The sequence below is a fragment of the Giraffa tippelskirchi genome, chromosome 2 (genome assembly GCF_054371585.1).
Source record: "Giraffa tippelskirchi isolate mGirTip1 chromosome 2, T2T-mGirTip1v1.2.pri, whole genome shotgun sequence".
Classification (NCBI taxonomy): domain Eukaryota; kingdom Metazoa; phylum Chordata; class Mammalia; order Artiodactyla; family Giraffidae; genus Giraffa; species Giraffa tippelskirchi.
Window position 1 is genome coordinate 207,735,389 of NC_137276.1, and position 6,321 is coordinate 207,741,709.

The 6,321-nt window shown below is 37.5% G+C and overlaps 1 long non-coding RNA gene across 1 annotated transcript; it reads right to left on the reverse strand.

Moving 5' to 3' along the window:
* Window positions 1-506: 506 nt before the first annotated feature.
* On the reverse strand, window positions 507-6,042 carry LOC145539664 (uncharacterized). The gene is made up of 2 exons (XR_014077888.1): window positions 4,151-6,042; window positions 507-2,500 (listed from the first exon to the last, which is right to left on the reverse strand). It is a non-coding gene; the product is annotated as an uncharacterized LOC145539664 (long non-coding RNA).
* Window positions 6,043-6,321: the final 279 nt, after the last annotated feature.

Consider the following 6,321-nt stretch of genomic DNA (forward strand, 5'->3'; position numbering starts at 1 on the left):
GAATGAAAACTGACCTTTTCCAGTCCTGTGGCCACTGCTCAGTTTTCCAAATTTGCTGGCATATCGAGTGCAGCACTTTCACAGCATCATCTTTCAGGATTTGAAATAGCTCAACTGGAATTCCATCACATCCACTAGCTTTGTTCGTAGTGATGCTTTCTAAGGCCCACTTGACTTCACATTCCAGGATGTCTGGCTCTAGGGGAGTGATCACACCATCGTGATTATCTGGGTCATGAAGATCTTTTTTGTACAGTTCTTCTGTGTATTCTTGTCACCTCTTCTTAATATCTTCTGCTTCTGTTAGGTCCATACCATTTCTGTCCTTTATTGAGCCTATCTTTGCATGAAATGTTCCTTTGGTATCTCTAATTTTCTTGAAGAGATCTCTAGTCTTTCCCAATCTGTTGTTTTCCTCTATTTCTTTGCATTGATCGCTGAGGAAGGCGTTCTTATCTCTCCTTGCTATTCTTTGGAACTCTGCATTCAGATGAGAATATCGTTCCTTTTCTCCTTTGCTTTTCGCTTCTCTTCTCTTCCCAGCTATCTGTAAGGCCTCCTCATACAGCCATTTTGCTTTTTTGCATTTCTTTTCCATGGGGATTGTCTTGATTCCTGTCTCCTGTACAATGTCACGAACCTCTGTCCATAGTTCATCAGGCACTCTATCAGATCTAGTCCCTTAAATCTATTTGTCACTTCCACTGTATACTCATAAGGGATTTGATCTAGGTCATACCTGAATGGAGTAGTGGTTTTCCCTACTTTCTTCAATTTAAGTCTGAATTTGGCAATAAGCAATTCATGATCTGAGCCACAGTCTGCTCCTGGTCTTGTTTTTGCTGACTGTATAGAGCTTCTCCATCTTTGGCTGCAAAGAATATAATCAATCTGATTTCGGTGTTGACCATCTGGTGATGTCCACATGTAGAGTCTTCTCTTGTGTTGTTGGAATAGGGTGTTTGCTATTACCAGTGCGTTCTCATGGCAAAACTCTATTAGCCTTTGCCCTGCTTCATTCTGTACTCCAAGGCCAAACTTGCCTGTTACGCCAGGTGTTTCTTGACTTCCTACTTTTGCATTCCAGTCCCCTATAATGAAAAGGACATCTTTTTTGGGTGTTAGTTCTAGGAGGTCTTGTAGGTCTTCATAGAACCGTTCAACTTCAGCTTCTTCAGCGTTACTGGTCGGGGCATAGACTTGGATTACTGTGATATTGAATGGTTTGCCTTGGAAACGAACAGAGATCATTCTGTCGTTTTTGAGATTGCATCCAAGTACTGCATTTTGAACTCTTTTGTTGACTATGATGGCTACTCCATTTCTTCTAAGGGATTCTTGCCCACAGTAGTAGATATAATGGTCATCTGAGTTAAATTCACCCATTCCAGTCCATCTCAGTTCGCTGATTCCTAGAATGTCGACATTCACTCTTGCCATCTCCTGTTTGACCACTTCCAATTTGCCTTGATGCATAGACCTAACATTCCAGGTTCCTATGCAATATTGCTCTTTACAGCATCGGACTTTGCTTCTATCACCAGTCACATCTACAGCTGGGTATCATTTTTGCTTTGGCTCCATCCCATCATTCTTTCTGGAGTTATTTCTCTACTGATCTCCAGTAGCATATATAAATATATTTAGACTTCACTATATGTATTAGCTGCAATAAAATTGTTAATATTTAAAAAAATTACTGGAAAAAGAGTGATTTTTTTTCCATCTCATTTTCAGCAATCCCATAGTCTACTGATACTCAGTAGAATCACCTTTTTCTCCTAAGACATTGGGTAGGAATACAGTAGTAGCTTATAGAGTGAGAAAGAGGTTATAAGATAGCAGTTCAACTAGTAAACCTATAAAAGGAGGATTAGTGGCATTCATATTCTCTCCAAAATATATCGGTGGATTTCCCTCCTAATCCTCAAAACCCACACCTCTCCGCACTTCTCCCCCTAAAATATCTGATGACAGCCACATCATGAACACAGAACTATTTCTGTTTCTGACACATACATGTGTCTCCTTGTTCAGATCCATCATCACAAAATGACAGGTTCCAGATGCCTTCTAACTTTTACTTTGGGGGAAACCTTTTAAAATAAATGCTAGGACAAACTTGTATTTTTATCCCACTGTTCTGTTATTTTTATGGGCTTCTTGAAATCTTCTTTCCTCTTGTCAACTGACTTGACAAGATGAGACAAAACTTAGCAGTATCTAAGAGTAATGGAAAATATTTACTTGGGGGAAAATTTATGAAAATTATGTTTCAGGAAAAGTAATTTATGAAGGTATAATTGCTACCACAAACAACACCCAATACTGTAAGTTATACAGAAATATACCTGTGGTTTTCCAGTTTGGAAAAAAAAAAGTGACAGTGTTAGTCACCTACTCGTGTCTGACTCTGAGATGCCATGGACTGCAGCCCACAAGGCTCCTTTGTCTATAAAATTCTCCAGATAAGAATACTGGAGTGGGTTTTCATTCCCTTCTCCAGGGGATCTTCCCAACCCAGACATCAAACTCAGTTCTCCTGCATTGCAGGTGGATCTTTACTGTCTGAGACACAAGGAAAGCCCCATTTCAGTTTATTAGAATGAGAAAATGTAATTAATCGAGGTGTCCATAAGGTTACAAGTACTGTGACTGAAATACTAGAATCTACTCCTTATTGTAAACGAAGAACTTTTTGAATTTGATCTTTAAATACATCTCAAGTAAACCACAATGCTTTTCCTCATTTTTGAGGCTCAATTCTATTTGATTTCAATTTCTAACTTCTTCATGCAATTATTCTTGTTCTGTGGCATGTTTTATTAAACCATAATGGCTTGACTTTACATTAATTAGATGGAGAGCATGACTATATTGCATTTTACCTTTTATCTCTTTTATTTTTTAAATAAATTTATTTATTTTAGTTGGGGGCTAATTACTTTACAATATTGTAGTGGTTTTTGCCATACATTGACATGAATCAGCCATGGGTTTACATGTGTTCCCCATCCTGAACCCCCCCCCATCTCCCTCCCCATCCCATCCCTCTGGGTCATCCCATTGCCCCAGCCCTGAGTATTTGTCTCATGCATCGAACATGGAATGGTGTTCTGTTTCACATATGACAATATACATGTTTCAATGCTATTCTCTCAGAACATCCCATCCTCACCTTCTCCCTCAGAGTCCATAAGACTGTTCTATGCATCTGTGTCTCTTATTCTGTCTTGCATATAGGGTTATCGTTACCATCTTTCAAATTCCATATATATGCATTAGTATACTGTATTGGTGTTTTTCTTTCTGGCTTACTTCACTCTGTATAATGGGCTCCAGTTTCATCCATCTCAATAGAACTGATTCAAATGTATTCTTTTTAATGGTTGAGTAATAATCCATTGTGTATATGTACCACAACTTTCTCATCCATTCATCTGCTGATGGACATCTAGGTTGCTTCCATGTCCTGGCTATTGTAAACAGTGCTGCGATGAACATTGGTGTACACGTGTCTCTTTCAATTCTGGTTAAGGTGAGCTATGCTTTGATCCAGTACTTTCTGTACAGTATCAAACAAGGACTGCACAAATCTAGGCTAATAAGTAGTAACACTGGGATCCAATGACTTTCCAGTTAAAAGAAACTGTAACTTTAAATCTGAAAGAGTATAAAATGACTTGGAATTATTATTTATTTACTTATTGATGGGGGTCACAGATACAAAATATTCATTGAATGTAAGCTTTTACTTATTTAGCCATTAGTTGGCTTAATGTGACAATAAAAACCATCTTACAAAAATCAAAGTCCTTCACTCCAGGCATTTCATGATTTGACTGAAGGTTATTTGTATCCAGGGTAAGGAACATCACTATACATAGCAATAACATTGCTAACTTTATTTTAATTGAAATAGAGTTGAGATATAATATTATGTTACTTCCAGGTATACTACATGCTGATTTGACATTTCATTTTTTATGGCTGTGTTCCCTGGTGGCTCAGACAACAAAGAATCTGCCTGCAATGCAGGAGACATAGGTTTGATTTCTGGGTAGGGAAGATCCCCTGGAGAAGGGAATGGCAACCCACTCCAGTATGCTTGCCTGGAGAATTCCATCACCTGAGGAGCCTGGTGGGCTACAGTCCATGGGCATCACAAAGAGTTGTACACAACTCAGTGAGTTACACACACACACACAGAATTATACACATATATACACACCACATCTTCTTTATCCATTTAGATATTGATGAACACTTTAGTTGCTTACATATCTTATCTATTCTAAATAATGCTGCATAGCTAAGTTTTAGTGATATTATTACTGATGAACATATGTTGGCTTTTGGTAGCAGAATTCAAGGGCAGTTACTTGAGGACTTTGTATTCCTCCAATATTTCTCATATTTATAGTGGTTTTGTCTACTCCTTTTTTCTTTCCTTTGATACTATTGGCTCTTTATTTCCACTTCTTACCAATAAAGATACAGTTAGATATTAATTTAAGCATAATAGACAGCAATTTCACTAAGGGTGTAAATTATCTTGCTTCCCTTGGCTCAGTTTTTACCGTGCACAGGGGGCGACCTCCAAACCTCCAACTTTATGGAATCGTTGAAGTTCCTCTGCCATCCCTTACTCTCTACTTTCTCTCACTCTGTTACACACACACGCATACATACACATCTTCATGCAAACATCCTTTCCATATGACTTTCCCTCTGAGAATACTTCACTGTCTCCTTCTTGTGTCCTCACTTGTATTTGCTGGTCAATTTATACACATTATTACAGTATTAAATTAGGTTTTCCTTTGGAAGTCATCAGTGACACTCTAAATTACTTTTTGCTCATTTTTTGCTCTTCTCTATTTGCTTAGGACCTTGAATGGGATTTTCGATGTAGAAGTATTTCAGCCAATTGTCAAAAATACAACACTGCATTTTTCTATTTGTTTTGTGATATCTCCCACCAGACTGGAAGTTTCCTAAGAGTATATGCAATGTCATCACCACTATACTCTTATCACCTAGTGCAATACTCAGCATTGAGCATGTGCTCAATAAATATTGAGTAAGTGACAAATGAATGTCTGTGGGTTTGACCATATATATCTGTGTTGTCTGACACTGCAGCCATGAACCAGATGTCTACTGAGCGCTTAAAATGTAAATGGTCCAAAATGCACTTAAGTATAAAATACACACCCTAATTTGAAGACTTAGTATGATAAAGATAAAATATCACATTAGTAACTTTATATAAAACACATGTTAAAATGATCTGTTTGGTTTTAGATGAAATAAAATGTATTATTAAAATTAATTTTGCCTATTCTTATTGCTTCCTTGAAAACAACTACTTAAAAATTTTAAATGAAATATGTGGCTCGCATCCATGACTCATGTTATATTTCTGTAGAACAGCACTGGTATAAATCACATACAGGCTCTAGAAACAAGAACATCATTATCCTATTATGACAGATGTCTTGTCATTCAATATTAGGTGAGGCATTCTACTGTCAAGGAGATCTAAACATGGAAATACTTAAAACCTTCTCAATAAGTTTTCTTTAATTTAAGCCCTTTGCTTACTCAACTCTGTGTTGTCTTCTGTTACTTTTGTTCAGTCGCTCAGTCATATCCAGCTCTTTGTGATCCCATGGACTGCAGGATGCCAGGCTCTCCTGTCCTTCACTATCTCCTGGAGTTTACTCAAACTCATGTCCATGCAGTCGGTGATGCCATCCAACCATCTCATTCTCTGTTGCCCCTTTCTTCCCCTGCCTTCAGTCTTTCCCAGCATCAAGGTTTTTTCCATTGATTGGTTCTTCACGTCAGGTGACCAAAGTACTGGAGCTTCAACTTCAGCATCAGTCCTTCCAATGAATACTCAGGGTTCATTTCCTTTAAGATTGACTGATTTGATTTCCTTGCTGTCCAAGGGATTCTCAAAAGCCCTTGTCCAGAATCATGATTTGAAAGCATCAATTCTTCAGCACTCAGCCTACTTTATGGTCCAGCTCCCACATCCATACACGACTACTGGAAAAACCATAGCTTTGACTAGATGGACTTCTGTCATCAAATTCTTGTCTTTAAATATAATGAATTAGCTAATCACAATTGTATGAAAAATTGATCAATAGAAGACTTAAAAAATTATTAAAATTATAATTCCAATATAGAAACATTCAGAATATGTTGTCATCTTAGAGTTTATGCAAAAGAAAAGAATGACCCTAGACTATCATGGTTAGATAGAACATTCTGCATGGATGGAAATGTTTTATATATTTGCTCTTCAAT